At 41.8% G+C, this 20,062-nt stretch overlaps 1 protein-coding gene across 3 annotated transcripts in view; it reads left to right on the top strand.

Moving 5' to 3' along the window:
• The first annotated feature begins 1,005 nt into the window (after positions 1 to 1,005).
• SERTAD2 (SERTA domain containing 2) overlaps positions 1,006 to 20,062 on the top strand; it is a 110,358-nt gene continuing 91,301 nt past the window's right edge. Inside the window, exons 1-3 of one of the 3 annotated variants that reach the window (XR_003091732.1) lie at positions 1,006 to 1,452; positions 2,638 to 2,797; positions 5,287 to 5,733. The gene's annotated coding sequence lies outside the window, so the exon portion shown is untranslated. Of the gene's footprint in view, positions 1,453 to 2,637; positions 2,798 to 3,592; positions 3,704 to 5,286; positions 5,734 to 20,062 lie in introns of those variants that run through there. The other 2 variants (XR_003091733.1, XM_006035323.3) reach the window with 2 other exon arrangements.

Below are 20,062 nucleotides of genomic sequence, written 5' to 3'. Positions count from 1 at the left end.
AGAAGCAGTTGGTATTACATGGGAACTATTTGCCGGGGATGACCCAGCCATGTACCGGCAGCCAGTGCAGCAGGACCAGGTACAGACATTACCTTTTTACTGGTATAAGTGACTGGAAACTGGTTTATACCCAGAACAGAAGTTCGGCACACAGAGTCTGGTTTAAAAATGGTGGAACCTGATCTAATATTTGCACCCCCCCCAAGGGCAAATGTATGTATGGTCCACTACCAATCGAAACTATGCCGCGAACAGAAAACAGTACAACTTAGATCGCTTCCAACTTGGGCTTTTTGAACGTTTGTACCTAGTCTAAGAGAGAGAGTGCGGGGTGTGGGGAGGGGCCTCTGTGACAGAACAACCCCGAGCCCCGGGGAGCCTGAGTCTCCTGGCAGGGGCTGGATGCAATTAGGCGTGTGCATGCGCGTGCGCGCACACACACACACGTGTTTCCATCTCTGCTATACACACACACACACACAGAGGTGTAAGCGTAATGTGCGCAGGCAGATGTGTGAACACGAACAATGCATGCACACGCGCCCCCACTCGGGGGGTGTGCGTGTGTCCCCCCGCGCGCCAGCGCAGCCTATGCCCGTCACGCTCCCCCCCGCTTCAGAAGAGGAGGAGGAAAGCGCTAGATTCCCCCGCAACCCGCCCCTCCGCCTCCGCCTGACCTCTGATTGGCTGGCAGCGCTATGCCCGTCACCCCAAATCCTCACCGGATTGGCCAGGCTGCCACGGGAGGCTCTTCTCTCTCCCCCCCCCCAAGGGCTCTCCTCTTCCCCCTACGCCTTCACTTCGCGGCAGTGTCCTCAGAAGACTCATTGGGCGAAGGGGCCGCTCCAGCCTTGGGTGAGAGCTGCCCGGACATTGGCTGGCAGCGCTGTCACTCCACCAAGCCGGCGTGCGCATAGGCTCCCAGGAGCAGGGTGGGCGGGGCGATCCCCCTCCTGTGGCTAACTAAAGTCTGTGAGTCACTGCACAACCCATCAATCCCATTAAATGCCTTGTGCAGGCAGGCGGTGCTGCTGCCTCTGCTGCTCCCCGGGCTGCCCCAGCTACTGTGCATGGGCTGCCTCCTCCTCCTCCTCCTCCTCCTCCTCCTCCTCCTCTGATACATGGCTGGCTGGCTGTACTTGTTACAGTGTCATATCCTCCCTACCAGCTGCAACACCAACTTCCCCCCCAGCTAGTCTCCTCCTGTCCAGGGCTACTGCCAAGTGATGGGATAGAGCAAAGCCACTCCAGTACCTGGGCGCCTACTCATTGCAGCCTGTCTCCTCTTTTTTATTATTATTCTTAATATTCATTCTTTTTTTTCCCCCCTTCCCCTCTTTCCCCTCCCTCCCCCCCCTTTTTTTTTTTTTTATTTTATTCCTCCTCCTTCCTTCCTCCCTCTCCCCTTCCCCTTGTCTCAGAGCCTGGATTATTGAGTCCTTCGGGAAAAGGGTGAGTACAAGACATGGCCTTTTTGCCTTAAGATGCGTGGAGTCATGGGTCACTTTTTGGGGGGTGGTGAAAGAAAAACGAGAAGTCTCCTTTTGGCTTGAGTAGCCGGGGTACTTTGTCAGTGGGGGAAAGGAGAAAGAAAACAGGGGGAGAAATGGTGTAACGTGACCATTGTCCCTTAGTACTGCTACACACCGAATGGATCATGGATCGGCTGTGTCTGGTGACTGTCAAATGTCCAGAAGTTGAGCTGGTTTCCTGCACGTGAAGCCTGTCATGAGCAAAGATGATACTTTTTCTTACTCTCTTTACCATTTTTTTTTTCTTTCTTTTACTCCACCTCCACCTTGCTTGTCTAGACTCCTACTTTTTTATGTTTATCTGATATTGGTGATAACTAAGTGTAAAATTGCTAGTGACGCTTCATTCACTGTTTTGGACTAAAACTGCTTCTTTGGACATTATGGGTTGAGGGGGAATGACTGAATATAAGACAGCTAATTCTTGAAAGCCTTTTATATTTTGCAATGTATTTTGATGGAGCAGTAGACAAGTCACAAGTCCAAACGAGACTGCAGAGCAGCTCTTTGAAAGCTTACCTTCATGTCCTTCTTTTATTAGTATGCAACCCTTAAATAATTTTAGTGTCTGAACCCAAATTCATCTGTTCATCTGATGCTCCATCCTTTAGCACAACCTGCTGTGCCTAGGTATTTCAACACATGGAATGCAAGACACCCATTACTGAATAACAGGAAAATGAGTATATCAGATGGGAGCTTTAGCCTTCACTTGGAATGTCCTTTTGGTGGACTGAACTTAGATTTGAAAAACTGGTGTGACATGGTGATGCCTCTGTGATTCGTATTCATTTGTTTTGTAGAGTATTTTAAAAATTAATAAAACAAATATGTAGTTTAAATTACATTTTTGCATTGTATAGTTAAAGTAATTAACATTACTTTAAAACAAAGAAAACTCCAACAAGTAGTTACACTGTATCTTCTGAAGATGCTTTTACAGTCTCAGTACCATGTCATTTTATAGTCTTTTTCTTTTCAAACTAGTGGGCTATTAAGTCACAGAAGTTAAGTAGGGAAAACAAAGTAGCTCTTTAATTGTGGGCTTTGGATGTTAACTATGCGCTCTTGCAACATTCCAACCTTGTCTCTTTCTCACCAATAGCTGAAAAACAGCCAAAAGAAATTTCCACTAAACTTTGGTAAAAGAAATTCTTTGTACCACATCAAGATCTTGCACCTAAATTTCAGCCGAACCCCTATAAAACATATTTGTAAACAAGATGGAAGGAGCCATGTTTTCTTTAGTCAATGACTATGAAAAGGTAACACAGTAAGTTTTAAATGGTTCTCCCGGGAAAATCAAACTTACAGGTGAAAAAAATCTTAGGTTGTCACCATTGCCATTGAAAAAGGGGAGAAATTTTAGATGGATGACATACTCGGTTAAGAAAATGCTTGTTATTCATAGGTAGTAAATGTTTTGGTTATTTTATTTTACTTTTCATGTCAGTTGGTCCCTTGCTTAAAAAGCACCACAACCAATGTCCTTGCAGTACAGATGAAGTTGCCCAATATATCTTAACTTTTTCTGAATACTTGTTACAGTTGCATTCATGGAACCCCTTTAGCTAAGATTTGTTGAGCCAACATTACACAGGCTACCTCTTCTGCTATTGTAACTCTAAAAAGTTTAATTAAGTTAACTCCTTTGTATCTGTGTGACAAGTGATTACAGTCCCATGATTCCAAAAAGCCCCCAAATACTTAGTGACACAACAATCTATGATTTCAGCCATCATCAGGCCCTTACTCATGCTGAGTGGCATTTAACTACGTGAGTAAGCCCTTTGATTTCAGTGTGATTATCCTCATATTAACATACCCACCAATAAGAGAGAGAGGCAGGGTCAGGACTTTAGAGTATTTCATATTTTTTCCCCTTGATATAAGAATATGATGGCCAACTATTTTTTTCTTAAATTCACCAAAAGCTTTTCTGAAAATAAAGGTAAACCTGCTCTAATGAATGATAGGGATACATTATTACATCAGAAACAGCTGTTGGAGTTGATCATTTTTATGCAACAATTTTTTTAAATAAGTTTTTGTATGTTTAGGTTTCTTCTATTGCTGTGGAAGGCAGAGAGAAGATTGTTGTGAAATTCATTATCTTATACCAAAGTTCTTCTAGACCTAAGGGGAGCTGGCAATGCTACCTAAATGCAGTGTTCATGGTGTGTGTGTGTATTTTGAAACAATATGATATGAAGAATTTAATGTTAAATTCAGTGCGGGGTAGGATCAGGCTCTTAGTCTGTTTCCTAGAGTTGTTGATAGTAGCATGGATCTGATGTTGTAGGAAGATAGTATTATCTGGAGCGTCCACAGTTTTTGGCCTCTGACTTGTTACTGTCTCAGTGGAAAGCTCTGTACTAAATAGACTGTCTAGAAAACATGTCTAGCCAAGTGGTATAGTTCCTTGCCTTAATGTATTAGGTACACTTTTTGTCTCTTGAAATTTGTTCTTGAAACTCCCTCAGAAAGAGAAACAAGTATTTCATGTTTGTTTCATGTTTTCACTTCCTCGTATGACTGTGTTCATTGCTAAGCTTTTGTGTCACTGATTGAGATGTTGTTGTAATTAACATTAATTATGCAAACTAGATTTGTTTTTAGAGGCTTTCCAATTCTATTGATACCGTCAGCTTGCATAGTATTTATTAAAACACACATTTCAAGAGCTGTATCTGCTCATCACAAAATAGGTACATGTGGGAAACCAAAGCAAAATTTCAGCTTCTAGCTCAAACAGTAAGTCAAGTTTTTATTTAGTAGTGTTGGTGAGTAATACAGTTGGATCTGAAATACCAAGACATAGTAAACAGGAGAACAAAAAAGGGAAGTAGGTAGTCACTCAGAGGGTATTTAGACTGTAGTGTTCCTCCACATTTTTTCCCAATAGACAGAACTACATTAATTGGACCAAAATATGTGGGTCGTAATTGAACAAAGTTCCCATTAAAATAAATTTGAAGAATTGCAGAATTTGGCTAGTAGTAAATTGTCCAGACAAACTAATTAAATAGACAATTTTTGCTTAATTTGATTATTAGCATTTATTTTGTTTTCAAGAGCTATCGGTTTGGAGGAACTTTAAAAGCTTAACTTCTTGTTTAAAAAGTGATTATTTGTGTGCGTCTCTTCTGAAGAATGACTGAGAAACAGCAATAGTGAGATCAAATTAATTTCTCCAAATGAATTATGGCAAAATTCATAGACACTTTTACCTGAGGTTGAATTACCCCTTTAAAATGTTTGACATACGAGGAAGATTTTTTTTCTCTCTAGAAGTCATAATTGCTGCAGTATATGGTCTGTTTTTGTTTATGTTCATAACATGCTTACTACAGGAAAAACTGGAGGAGGGAATAGTTGATCAGAGATCTTTGACACCATATCAAAATTCTGAAATGTTGGGGTGTCTGCATCTTGTAAGACACTGGGAAATTATTTTGTTCTAAGAAGACTTAAGTCCCTTTGATTTCCCATATGAAAGATACAAGAATTTGTTTGCAATTTTGGGGAATTACTTAGTTGGGGGGTGAGGGGGGGCGGCATTTGTGCCAGACTTTCATTACAGTGGCCCTTTGGAAAGTTAAGAACAGTACCCTCTACAAGGAAGGGCATATAATTAAATGGAAAGATTCCCTAGCATTAGAGAATTACCATTTAGCAATCTAGCGAGTTTAAGCCCCAGAGATGATGATTATGAAAATCAATAAAAATGCTGATTTCTTTTTTGCTATTGCAGATTCCATGTTAAAAGAAAAAGAGACTATTTGGCTGCATTTCATGTTGGCATGCTAAACAGTTGATTTTAAAAAGCCATGTTCTTCAGTTCAGACAACCCATGTATAGATGAAGAAAAACAATTTTTGGATCTATATTAGATTGTCTTCCAGAAATTACACTAGCATCCTGGCTGCAAGTAGGTTCAGTGTCCGTGTTTGTCAGCAGAATCAAGAGTGAAGGTCACTAATTTTTTCTGATGATGTGCTGGTGTAACATTGTTTCCTATCATCCAAATGCTGTATGTTCTTTACTTCAAATCAAGAGCTGGGATGTAACCCAGGTGTAAGGTTTCCAGTATATTCAGATATATGTCAGACCCAATGTGTAACTGTAAAAAAAAAAAATAAATAAATAAATAAATAAAAATTATGACCTTAACTATTTTAGGGTGTGGGGAAGAGAAGATTATATTGATCTCAGTAGGATCCCTAATACAGGTTAGCCTTCATTTTCTCGTCTCAAAGGGTCACCTATTCCCTTACGAAACAACTAACTAGACCATCTATCACATTAAGCACTTAGGGAGAAAAAATGATGAATTGACAGCCTCACTCTGAGCTCTCTGTAGCATGTGTATGGCAATAAGTGACCTACATGAAACATTTTTTAATTGGAAGAAACAGGGAGCTGTTATCTCTTAATTTAAGGGGATTTTGGTTTTTGTTTTGCAGCTGAAATCAAAATTAACTTCATGAAGTAGGGGGATTTGTCTAAAATCTCCATACTGTTATGAATCTTCTTGAGATACTCCAAGACATGTATTCAAGCAAAACAACACCTTAAACCTTCTTTTTGGGAGCCAGGAAACTTGCCTTTCTTAGTTGGATACTATGTAACCGATGGATACCCATGGGTTCAAGTGGAGCTAAGGAACTCCAAGTTAGCTGCTTCATGAGAAATTTTACTATAAAATGTACTTCATAACACATGTGAACACTATCCCTACTGAGTTTGGATACTTTGGGGCTTACAAAGCTTGTTCTTGTATGAACAGAAACTGTTCAAAATGCCAGATTTATGATGCATGCAACAGTAAAGGTCACCAACTTGGAAAATTAATAATATGGTTTGTGTTGACATTTGAGGGAATGCTGATTGGGGGTGTGGCACCCTCCAATCTGTTCTCATTCCTGTGGTTCCAATGGACATGGAATTTTGATGCATTGAAAAACACAAAACAATCAGTATTGCCTTTTCCTGCCCTAGTCAGATCCTTTTACCAGAAAGGAAAAAAATGATTGTAATTTGCTTTATTTTGTTGTCTGTTGTTTATCGCTAATTAAAAAGAACCAGTGAGGGTCAGCATGGTAGGGCATGTCTACACGTGTCGCTATAGTGATGTTGTTACTGCACCACGATGCAGTAAGAGCCCATATTGCGCCATGCATGTGGTGCACAGGTCTTTTTAGCAGCTATTTGCTGTAGCAGCGCGCTATGCCAGGAGAGCACGTCACTACGGCAAAGTAGCTGCTGATCATGTGTAGATGTCCCTGGACACCATGTTGCCATAGCATGTTGCTACGTCACCGTAGCATCACATGTAGATGCACCTGTACTCTTAGCCTTTGGATGGATATTGATGTTGTTTTGAGAACCTGTGTTTATCTTCTGGTGCCTATGGACATGTTGGATCCCAGAAAGACCAAGGAAGTATTAATTAGTAGATACTAGAAGTAAACTCTGGATTTTCCAAAATAGTGTCTGTGGTTATTTTAAAAGGAATAGTGTTATGATCTTGCAGACTTGGCTACCTTTTTTTTGAGTGCTGTTGGCTTCAGCTTAAGGATAATTTTAAGAACAAAGAAGTGAAAAATAAGGATAAAGAAATCCTAACTGAACCAGGACAAACCTCTTTAACTCCAGCAGCATGAAACCAAAATCTCAAGGAGCACATCTACACGTTCATTAATGCATCTTAATTATGGTGCGTTAAATTTAGTACCTGTAATTACAGGTACTAACTTAATGCACTGTAATCAGTGCTACTGCGCGTTAGCACCAGTTCATGCTTTTTTGGTGACACCTAATGTGCAACATTAATTCTACTGCACATTAGTACAGGTTTTACCTGCTGTGCTAATGCACAGTAGAATTAGTCTACTGTGCTAGAAATATCTCATGTAGATGTGCCTAAGGAGTATCAAAAGATGTTGGTTTTCCTAATGGAATCATTATAGTAGTGACAATGGTACAAAAACATGAGGCGTCTAAATGGAGAGGAAATTGTAGTTACACTGTTGTTCCTGCCTTGTAAACTATTCAGCCATTAACCAGTAGGTAAAAGAGCATTAATTTTGAGATCAAATTGCTTGTGAATTTAGAATTTTCTTTTGCATTTTCATATAGATTTCAAAGCACTTGCGTAATTGGGATTTTTTTTTCAGGAATTTCCACCCCCTGGTGAAGATCTAAACCCCTGTTTTTGTTAAAATAAAATACAGCACATTCATATATCTTCTTTTTCTTATCTCTCTCTCTCTCCTGTCTTGTCGATCTTCAATTTCCTCCTCTTTCTCTTGCACCCTGATTTTCCTTGTGTCTCTCTCTTTCTTTTCAAGTTCTATTCCTTCCATCCTTCTTTCCTCCATTAGTTTTTATTTCTTTCCCCCTCTTGGTTACATTCATTATTATATGAAGAAGGATGTCTTGCATTTGAAAGCTTTTCTGACTATCCCAATCATGCAGTTGATCCAATAAAAGATACCACCCAAAGAAATCCTTGCCTCTCACATAATTCCTGGATCACCACAGCTGCAACATCACTCTTAACACTCACATAATTATTATTATTATCACTTATTGAATTATATTAGCATCTGGAGAGTCAGAATTGTGGTCATCTTGGGCTGAGCTCCAAACAAACGCTTAGTATGGGTGATGCCCCAAAGAGTTTCAATTGAAACAGACAAGATAAGATGCACAAAGGAAGGGCAGCCTAGGCAGAGAGATGGGATGTGACTTGTCCAGGGTCACGTAGGTTAGAACAGATGTGTCAAACTCATCAGAGGTCCCAGCCTGGAGTCAGACTGCAAGGCACCTCATGGGCAATATCCAGCCTGGGGCATGAGGGCAGCTGTCATGGCCACCACAGCAGTGTTAGTACTGAGGTTTCTAGCAGCACCTGCAGTAGGTTCGAGGAAAGTGTTAAACCATATGTTTAACACCATTGGACTAGGAGAACTAGGAACAGCACGTGGCTACCATACTTCCTGTCCAGTTCAAGTAACTGCCTTACAGCTCTTTTCTATTCCTTCTCTCTTCTCTTTACTTTTATGATTATCTCATCTTTTTGTTCTTAATACATGGAAGTACTAGCAACTTTTCAGATTGCTTTCGCAGACTCCAAAATTTTAAATAATTATGCTTTCATCTTGCATCTAGTGGTGTAAACATAAGTGATTTCAAATGCCATGTCACCTGATTTTACAAAAGCATAAATGAGAGCAGAATAAAGCCCTTCAGCTCTCTATACCAGGGATAACCTCTGTGGGAACTACCAAAATACAAAAGGGTTTGTAGTCAGGGAAAAGGTCCCTATACGGGGCACTGTGCAGGTAGGAAATTAGGGCATGTAAGAAAATAGACTTCTCAGTAATACTTTCAAGGTAGAAGGTATGTCTTCTCCCATTAATCCTTCTTAAAAGAATGTAAGAACCTTTCTGCTGAGCCTAGTAGTCTGAAAAATTGAAAGGTAAGCAGTACTTTTCACCATGATGAGTAACATATTTGAGAATGAAGTTTCTAAATAGACTTGACACATCTAAGTCTGCTGCTAGTGGTGGTCATCTTTTTTTATGATGACCCTAGTAGTATAGGACTAGGAAGCCACTGCAATAGATGGTTAAATCAGTTGTGAAAGAGGGTTGCTAACTGACATTCAGAGAGAGGAAAAATGTAAAATAAGCAGTTTTCTTCTTTTCCTCCCTCTGAAACTGAAACAATTATTTTCATAAAACTCAGAATATTTCAGCAACTCGTTAATTTGAAATGCAATAAATATTTTTTTCACTATATTCCAATATTTTCCTGGGAAAGTTCTTTCTTTACAGTTTTCTGATTGCTGGGTGTAGCAAAATGGCATTTAAAAAAATCACCCCCCCAAATCACAGGCATTTATTTCCTTCTCTTCCGTTCCCCATTCTGCCTACTTTATTTGAAATGTAGAAGAGATGACATCTTTTTCAGGGTTGATCTTGGATTCCTTGGCCTTCTACGTGCCTGGATGAAATGCCTTGTTACTAATATGCTTCATTATTTTGCAGGAGCAGTTTCATGTCATCCAGGCATACTGTTTTACCCCATACCCAATTATGCTGCCATGCCATTGAGGCCAGGAGTTTTAATTAATAGTACAGAAAATGCAGTTATGGCTCTTCTAGCTACTGATAGCTTGTGTGCCTTGCGTGCAAACAACAGTAGTCGGTATTACTGTACCTTATGACCATTGCTGTCCATATACCTTGCTGTGCAGGGCTGCCTCGGAGATTGGATGATTTGCCTACATCTAATTGATACCTGCTTCTCACTTACATTTCAAACCCAGTCATCTTTTCTTTTCTTATCTTGGGTTAAGAAACCCACTTCAGCTTTGTAGAGAACCATGGCCTCTGTGTGTGTGCTTCCTAAGGTACCACAGCAATGACTGTCATACAAATGACTCCCAGAAAGTACTTGTTTCCTGTTGTTACTTGAGGCTTCTTCAGGTACTGCAGGATGGACCCTTGAGCAAGTGCTTTTTCCCTTACCGCCTGAGGAGGGGAAGAACACTCGCTAGCAATTCTGATACTTTTTCCTCATCTATTTTCTTTTCTCCCCTTGCACCTATTGGAATCGTGCAGAGCAGGGGGGAGGATCACCCAGTCTAGCTCTCCTGCTGCTTCCTCAAGACCAGCTGATGGGATGGCAGAGAGTGATCTCCCATGGGATTAGTCAATGAATGTTCGCTTTTGCTCTGAAATCAGATCCCTCTGCTTCCAAGAGGGAGGGGAAGGAGGATTTTACTCCTACATCCCTTCCTCTGGCTTCTGTGAGAGGACAGTGAAAACTCCTCCTTCTAGGGCATAAGGGGAAAGAAAAAGGATACTAATACCAACCCCCTATTCAAGAGCAGCCAAAGATGAGGGCCAGAAGGGGGTGGGGTTATGCATCTGGACTAGATTCTCCCAGGTTGTGTGCTTGCCTTTCACACAAGAGGGTTCTCTTTTAAGTAAAGAAACTAGACAGTTTTTGTGTGTGGTTTCCATGTGCCTTTTTTTTTTTTTTTTTAAATGGGTATGCTGGATTTTTGCCATGCCACAAAACTGATTAGAATAATTATAATAAAAAGCGGGCAATAGATCACTTTAGAGACTGGTAACAAGGTTGGGGCGGGGAAGCTACTCAGAATGTTGTTGGGGTTTTTTTGTTTTTTGAATTATTATTTTTTTTATAATCCCTGGATTAAACCAAGTGATGTAGCTTCCTCATTTTGCCTGCTAGAAACTAGCTGTCCCCCTCCTTTTTTGTCACATTTGACAGGCATAGAGCTGTCTTCATATATTTTGTGCGTATAAATGTGCTGCTCTAATTTAATTGCAATAGCACTTAGGTCCCCCGCACTCTCCAAACTCATAAGAATTGTTCCTACTCCAGGGAGATCACAGTTTAAAGACAGAGGTCAGGGGAAGGAAAATAACAATAGGCAATTTATACACAGCTTGTGTACAAATGGACAAGATTTGCTGTAAGCGTCATGACAGAGGTGAACCTCTAAGAAGTAGTGTAACGCTACATCCCAGTTTGGCTAGGGCAGTCCAGTATTTTGTGGGCCGGTCCCAGCCAGCTGGAGAAAATTAAAACATAAGTCCTGGAATCACAAGGGTGCAGGGCGCAGTTTGATAGGAAGGTGGAGCAGCATGGTGAGCCAGGCAGACGGGTGGGCAGACACTGCAGTTCAGTATCACTGACTTGGGTAGGGGAGGAAATGACAGGACAGGACCGTCTTCCAGATTTTCTTAAAAGTAATATAGTCACCCTAAGAGCCTCTAACTCAGTTACATATACTGAAGGTAGGTGTCACAGAATTGTGATCTAACGTGTATGGGGCTAGTGAAAGCGCCGATGATATTGTGAAAATTTGATGAAACAGGTAACAAGAATGGTAAATAGAGGCTAAACCAGTGGAGAAGCTGGAGGAAGGTGACGAGAAGCTTACGTTTAAATTTGTTATGTTGCTTGAGGAGCCAGAGAGAGGATTTAAAAAAAGAGGGGTTGAGTAACAGTGTACAAGCCTCAGTGTAGGTGGATTATTCAATGAGCACTTCTACACTTAACCCTACATTAAAACAAATACTATAACGTTTTCTTTTGTGGCTAATTTACCAGGCTTTCTAGAAGCAGTAAAATGTGTTGATTGGGTGCATGGCATTGTTTATTTCAAATGGCCTTTGGGCTGATAAAAATCATGAGAAACATCTCTACAAAGAGGAACTTTCCCAGAAAAATGTAACTGCCTGTAAACTAGGATTAAGACTGTAAACTCTTTGGGGCAAGAAATGCCTCTTGATTTGTTTCTGTAGTACTTAGAGATCTGTAACATTACTGCTGTACAATTTTTTTTTTAATCCTCTTCAGCCTTGTTTCTACCATAACTTGTATGTGTGTGTGAATCATCTTTCTTCCATCTGGAAGGATGAGATTTGGAACTTTTTCTGCAAAAAGTAGCTTGTGGCAGCCAGTATGTTGTAGGGTTACACCAAGGATGTCAAATGTGCAGCCGCCAGCCAGATCCTGCCCACAGAGCTGGATCATCCAGCCCACAGCCTTGAGGGGAGCTTTTCTGCAGTAGCAGCAAAGTGCCTGGGCAAGACCCATGGCTCTGAAACCCCAGCAGCACCACAGCTCCTTCCCATGGAGGCAGACAAGTGTCCAGGCAAAGGCTGCGTTGCTGGAGCCCCAGCAGCACTGTGGGAGGAAGCCCAGCACGGCTGGTTGTTCCCGTGGCTGTAGCCAAGCGCCTATGATGCTAGGCTTCATCCTGCTGGGTCCTGGGCTGGCCAGAGTAGAGGCTGGCTGGATCCAGTGTGGGAGGGGGCATTCTGTGGGTCCAATATGGCTCATGGGGCTGGCCCTGTGCCATCCGTCTGGCCCATAGACTGGTGCTGCACCATTATTCTAGCCCTCAGGGGGAAAAGAGTTTGGCACTCTTGGGTTACACCAAGTGGCTGGCAGTTTTCCCATCTGTTTTGCCCGTGGAAACCTAATACTTTTGCAACCTGCTTAATCTTCAGGCTGCAGAGCCAGTCCTGGGAACATGTGAACAGTATGGTTGCATATGGCACGCTTTTATTTTGTGCTGCCTCTTCAGTCACTGCAGAATGGGGGATGAAAGCAATAATGAACTACGGGAGGGGTGGGAACAAGAGGAGTCTCACCTTGGGGCAGATGTTGGAGTAACCTGGGGTGAGTAAAAAGGGGAAGTAGCATCTGTGATCGTCAGTGACAGGGGATTGCAGTGGATGTAGAAGTGGATCACTTTTAGCCCTATATGACTTGCATAAAACAAACTAATACCATGATATCACTATGTGTATTGATGGAGTGATTTAATTCAAAGTGATTTAGATTACTGGTTTGAATCTCAGTTGTTTTTTTTAATCATTAATTTCAATCTGGTCATGGGTTTTAAAACTAATACATTTTGTGCTATAATGGCAGTAGATTATTATTTAGCCAATTATACATTCCAATTGCTGTGGGCGCTTTTTGTTTAGGGTTTTTTTGGGAGGGGGTTGTATATAAACGTTGCTACTGCTAACTGCTTTGGTGTAATCTTTGACTTACAAAATGACTAGAGGCTAAAATCAGAATTTTTGAAAATAAAACCTTGATCCTGCAAATATGTGAACAGGTTGTTTTTTGTTTTTTGTTTAGTTTATCCACAGGATTGTTTATCCCACTGTTTTCAAGCAGCTGAAATTGTATTTTTATTATTAAACAGTTTTGCTTGAGTGGCGTCATCTCAATATTTTTGCTTCAGTGTTAAGAATTAAATGTTGTTTTAGAATTCGGTTATCAAAGTTCTTAAACTTTTTTTTTTTATGGACAAGCCATATCTTTTTTAAAACTATAAGAGCTTCCTATGTAGACAGTTTAGTGACTTATGAGGACAAAACCAATTGATTTCAAACTGGAAACCCGGATGGAGGCAAAAAGCCTGGTCAAAGCACTTCCTGTATATTGAGCTTCCACAAGTCAAGAAAGCTGAAGCGAGCCTTAATTACAAAAATAGTGTGGGCAATTTGCTTATCAATCTGGTACCTGAATATATAGTGTTTAATGAGACCCTGCGCTTGTCTTTTTTTTTTTTAGCAGAGATGAGCATGAACCTTCCTAGTAGAGTTTCATAGAATACCTAGCTATTTGTTTCTCTTGGTCATTATAGTTAGCTGAATGCCTTCCAGATAGGAAGCCCTGGATGCCTTTGTTTGATCTCCCAAAAACTCTTATGCTGGAGGCTTTGAGGGGCTATGTTTGATTCTCTTGTGTAAGAGGAATCAAAGTGAGTTAAATTGCTGGGTTTTAATCATCATTTAAATAAGCAATCAGGAAACCTTAATTTAAATAATTTAATTTTAATCTTGAGTTTCTTTTTTTAGTTATTCTCCTAAGGAAATTTTAATTCTTGCTGGTTGATATAACCATTAAAACATGTTGATTTGTTGAATATTAGCCTTTACATTAAATTTTGTATTTCTTGCCAACCAAAAAGATAACTCCTTTAAGCAGATGAATCGCTCAAAAAAAATTAATCAGATTCTTAATAATGATTTTCTTATAATGTTAAATATCGGTTACTAACGCTTCTCATTTTCTTGATTATGTTTTTTACTCATGATCTGCACCAAATCAGATCCACCTAATAAAAAAGAAATGTGTTGGATGCACATTACTATATGTTAGGAAGCAAGCTTATCAAAAACCGTTTTGCATTTTAAACTAGCCAATTTTATTTAATAAAGGAAGTGTTATCAATAGTTAGTGAACTGATAGATGGGTCCATGGTGACCAAAAATAGGCTTTCAGATGTATTTTGGTGCTGAAAGTGATTGAAGCAGAGCAGGTACTTTTGAAAACGTACTTTAAAATCTGCTTGCATCTTTTTTGATTTGCTTAAATACCTTTGAACACCTGATTCATATTTAAGTTTTTAGATTTAGTAGATCTTGTTCACTCTCACCACATCTTTATTCATAGATTGGGAAAAAATTATTTATTTCCTCCCCCCAAAATTACCTTTTTTCCCCTCCCCCTGCAAAATACCAAGTCATTCATGCAAGTTTGAGAAACTTAATCCAAATTAAGAAAATATTCTCTCTGTATCTGCTAGCTAAAATGAAACCAAAGTTATTAGGCAAAAAACTATTCTGCTTAAGTTGTTTTTTTTTCACTTGGAAGAATATAAATACCAACTTTTCAATCCTCTGTTTTAAGCACAACTCCATCATCTACCCACTTACTAAACAAACAAACTGCTGCTTAAGTTATTAACCTCTTCTTTTTTCCTTTTTTTTTTTTGGATGCCTTGTGCTGAATACAGTAGGTGATGATACAATATTTTATTTTGTACTTTGGTTACAATGTAAGCTATACCACATAACAAAAAGGTTTTATTCATCCGTCTTTGATCTGATGCCCTGTGATTGTACATTTGTTTTCTCACATTGTTTCTAAGCTGTTAAAGGGACTGAATTGTATATGGAGGCAAATCCTCTCTTTTGCTTCTGAGCGTGGAAAGAGAGAAATGTGTGCATCTACCAGAAAAAGGTGGCCCAGAAGTATGTGATGGACGGAGTACCTAGTGTGCTTGTTGGAGCTGTGGGATCACTAGGTTTAGTTTCTCTACTACCACAGACTTTCTGTATAAACCTGGACACATCATTTAGGACCCAATCCAATAAAAGACTTGGGTGATGTTTAGCTACCTAAACTGAACCTGAAAACCCCTGCTCAGCTGCTGCCTAATCCTGCAGGTATGTAACCCTTGGAGACACCTAAACCTCAGAGGCATAATTTTTTACCTCCTTCTTTCCCAGAGCCTCAATAATGCGTGATCAAAAAGGTCCTTTCTGGGCTGTGCAGCTTAGAACCGGTGTTGCCCAGTCTCACGAGAAAACAAACAAAAAAAACAACCCAAAACCCAGCACTGCCTTTAAAAACAAGTCCAACCCATTTTAAAGAGAGGTGAGTGGAGATGCTTATCAACCCGCGACTCAAAAAAAAAAAAAAAAATTAAAGCAACTTAAAGAAACCCAAACAAGCCCAATTCTGCTTATTAGAAGTGGACTTGGCAACACTGCTTAGAGCTTGGCTTATGCATAAGTTGAATTAGATGGAGAAATGCCTGAGTCGGCTGGGAGGTGGATCTAATAGTCCTCATTCTCTGAATGTGCTAAGCATATACAGTGACAGAATCGGGCTCCTTACAAGATACAGAGGGGCAGGGGGAGAGGAATCTATTGACTCTTTAGAACAGGGGTGGCCAACCTGAGGCACATTGGCACGAGCAGCCTGTGTGTGTGGCTCATGACAGATAGGACAGGGGACAGGCAGCACAGTGGCAGATTGGGCAGGGCGCAGAGATCAGGGCAGCACATCAGGCTGGGGAAGGGGATAAGAGTGGCACTTGAGACCGTGGGGCTAATTTGTGGCATGCCTGACAAAAAGGTTCGCCCCCCCACTGTTTTAAAACATAGTCAAGGAGTTGATACTCTGCTACTGGTGAGAGCCGTCTCCTGCTTAGGAGCAGAGCTTCAATCTAAGTCGTTGACAATGCAGACACCCAGCCTAACCCCATAGCCTAGTGGTTAAGGCACTCTGCTGGAAGGTAAACAGTGTTGGTTGAAGTTGTTTTGGACTATCTCCTACATCCCAGGCGAATATTAATGTATGAGAAGGAAGCAGGGCTCCATCTTTAAAAAAAAAAAAAAAAAAAAAAAAAAGAACATTACCGAAATCTCTCCTAAGGAGAGGGTTTCAGGCTGTGGAGCCCAAATGGATTGAAGTACCTCCTTGAAACCGTTGAGGAAGGGGCCAGATTTAAGAGAAACCCCTGCCCTCAGCATTTCCTGTGGGCTATCCTGGAGGCAGCTGGATGTGCTGCCTGCAGTTGGGTCACTGTGCAGCATGCCAGCTTTTTTGGATGCCAATTCTGGGGTGCCTGACTGTCTTCCTGGGTTGTTTTGAGAGCCTTGGTGCTTCCCTCTGGAGTCCTGATTCTATTTGGGAAGCAAGGGTTTTCCTTGGGGGCACTGGGTTTTAGTTAAAGCCAAGGCTGGAGATTTTGACTGGGCTGTCCCAATGCCCCTGTTGGGACTTAGAGCTGGAGGTTCCTGGCTGGAGGGTCTTGCCCTCTACTCAGAGTCAGACCAGTTGCCATATTTAGGGTCAGGAAGGAATCTTATGCTATGGTCAGATTAGTACAAACTGTGGGGTTTTTTTGTCTTCCTCTGTAGTGGGGGACATAGCCCTCTACCTGGGATCTCTTGAGTGTATATTAACAGCCTTCTATAGTGTATAATATTAACCATGTATATACTGTATATTACAGCATATAATTAACAGCCTTTTCTAGAAGCAGGACATTGGCTGCCCTAGTTCCCCTGCTTTACATGTGTCAGTTTAGGATGTTAGATCTTGTGTTGTGTTGTGTGATGGTAGTTTTACAGAGTTAGATTATGGATTTGTATAGGATGGTTTGAATAGCAAGGGGGTTGGACTAGATGACCTGTGGATGTCTCTGCCAGCCTTCTTTCCTTATGATTCTGTGAAAGTCAAGTACAGCAGCACCTGACTTTTGAGGACCTAAGTCTTTCTTTTAGTGAGTTACCCCTTAAAGTCTTTATGCCTGAGAGATGCATTGTGACATGAATAATAATGTACCTCCAGCTCACAGTACTGTTGCAGAGCTAGAGATTGCAAGGCCCTTACATACTGCAGTGATTGAGGGCCAGCACTCTAGCTGGATCATGAAAGTAGAGTTAATAGCAATCTCAGTCTTTACACAGAAGCTCCTCTTGTTACTACATACATACTATCTGAGCATCACTCTCTTGAATAGGTGTGTGGGTGAAAACACTTGGTGTAGTAGGTCCGCAGCAAAACAAATGTGCAAGTTAATACCATGTATTCATTAGTTTTCATAATAAAGAACTTCTCCTACTTCCATCTCTTTTGTCATATAACTGCTCAGAAAATACTGTTGAGGCCAGGGACATTGTGCTGTGGTGTTTGTATAGTGCCTATCATTACAGGGCCTCATTCTTGGTTGGTTCTTAGCATTACCAAAATAAACATGATTACTGATGTTGATTTTATTTTGGTCAGCATATAGATATAGGTAAAGTATTACATATGTGCACATGAGGAATTGCCCATCATTGTACCTGTGTTTTTTTTTTTTAAATACACTGACAGTAAGGAAATGTTTTCCCATGTGCAAACATTTCAGTGAGTTGGTTCTGCTTAATGGGAGGGCAGCAACAAGGACAAGGCATGAAGTTCAAACTGGCTTCCTTTAAAGCTAACTTCTGGCTGCTGCATGCTGTAGATCAGAGGTTCTCAAACTGTGGTCTGCGGACCACCACTGGTCCACAAGGTCCATTCAAGTGGTCCGTGGAAAGGTTGCGGAAGAATCGAGAACATCTGTACTGGTAAGGTAAGACTACTAATATTAAAATATGAGTTGTGTGCTTTGATACGTTGAACCAAAAAAATTTATTAAGTGGTCTGCTGAGACCCTCAGCAACTTTCAGGTGGTCCACCAAAAAAAAAAAAGTGTGAGAACCACTCCTCTAGATGCTTGTTCTGGTTCTCATGTATTCCCAGCCAATCTTAACCTTCTTCATGTTGTGTATGTGTCAAGGCTTGATTTGCAAGACACATACTCCATTTATACAGATTCCATGCTGCATTTCCTATGAGAGGGGTCAGAGTCCAAAGTACAGGCACCTCAGAGGCACAAAGTAGTCTTAAGTACTTCAGATGACTTATTAAATACCCGAGATGCCATATTTCTCATATGGCATGGTCCACCCCTTTTGGCTTGAATCAGTGTTGTGACCTTCATAGTTTCATAGTTGGTAGGGTTGGAAGAGACCTGAGGAGATCATCTAGTCCGATCCCCTTCCATGGCAGGAAAGAGTACTGGGGTCAAACGACCCTGGCCAGATGTTTGTCCAGCCTCTTTTTTTTTTTTTTTTAGACACCCCAGGGTAGGAGCCAGCACCACTTCTTTTGGAAGTTGGTTCCAGGTCCTAGCCACCTTGACAGTGAAATAGTGCCTCCTAATATCTAGCCTGAAACTACCCTTCACTAGCTAATGTCCGTTGTTTCTTGTAACTCCCGGGAGTGCTCGGGGGGAACAGGGACTCTCCCAATGCTTGCTAGTCCCCCTTGACTAGTTTGTAGACTGCCACTAGATCCCCTCTCAGCCTTCTCTTTTGGAGGCTGAACAGGTTCAGGTCCCTCAGCCTTTCCTCATAGGGCCTTCCCTGCTGACCCGTAATCATGAGGGTGGCCTTCCTTTGGACCCTCTCCATACTGACCACATCCCTCCTGAAGTGCGTCGCCCAGAACTGGACGCAGTACTCCAGCTGAGGCCTGATCAGTGTTGCATAGAGGGGGAGGATCACCTCCTTGGACCTGCTTGAGATGCATCTGTGGATGCAGGACAAGGTATGGTTGGCCTTCCTGACCACGTCCCCACACTGTTGGCCCATGTTCATTGTGGCATCAATGATGACTCCAAGATCCTTTTCTGTCTCGACACTGGTGAGAAGGGAGTTCCCCAGCCTGTGTGCCGCTGGTTCTTCCTCCCCAGGTGCATTACCCTGCACTTGTCAGTGCTGAAACCCATCCTGTTCTCTTCGGCCCACCCCTGTAACCTGTCTAGATCCGCTTGCAGCCTGTTCCTTCCTACTAGCGTACCCACTTCACCCCACATTTTAGTGTCATCTGCAAACTTGAACAGGGTGCTTTCTACCCCCTTGCCCAAGTCGCTGATGAAGTTGTTGAACAGTGCGGGCCCGAGGACCGAGCCCTGGGGAACCCTACTGCCCACGTCCCTCCAGGCTGAATAAGACCCATCCACCACCACCCTCTGGGTGAGGCCCTCAGCCAGTTAGACCCATCTGACTGTGTAGGCATCTACTACTCAACACTACTGTCTCCTAGTTTCTTACTTAGAATGGGGCGAGAGACTGTGTCGAAGGCCTTCCTGAAGTCCAGAAAGACTATATCCACTGCGACACCTGCATCCAAGGACTTGGTGACCTGGTCATAGAAGGCCACCAGGTTGGTTTGACAAGACCTGCCCCTAATGAACCCATGCTGGTTGCCCCTGAGCATAACCTCCCCTGCTGGCCCTTCCTGGACATGTGCCAGGATAATTTTTTCGAAAAGCTTCCCCAGGACCGAGGTAAGACTCACGGGCCTATAGTTTCCTGGGTCCTCCTTCCTCCCTTTTTTGAAGATGGGGACCACATTGGTCCTTTTCCAGTCCTCCGGCACATCGCCTGAGCGCCATGAATGTTCATAGAGCTGTGCTAGAGGTCCCACAATGCCCCCTGCTAGTTCCTTCAGCACTTTGGGGTGGAGATCATCAGGACCTGTGGATTTAAATACATCTAGTCTCTCCAGAAGTTCCCTGTCAAGGTCCTCATTAAACCTAGGCCTGGGTGTGCCACCCACAGGGCCCT

This window comes from Alligator sinensis, unplaced genomic scaffold (genome assembly GCF_000455745.1).
Source record: "Alligator sinensis unplaced genomic scaffold, ASM45574v1 scaffold219_2, whole genome shotgun sequence".
NCBI classification, from domain to species: domain Eukaryota; kingdom Metazoa; phylum Chordata; order Crocodylia; family Alligatoridae; genus Alligator; species Alligator sinensis.
Note: the sequence above shows the minus strand (reverse complement) of the source record. Positions and strands in the feature narration are given on the sequence as shown.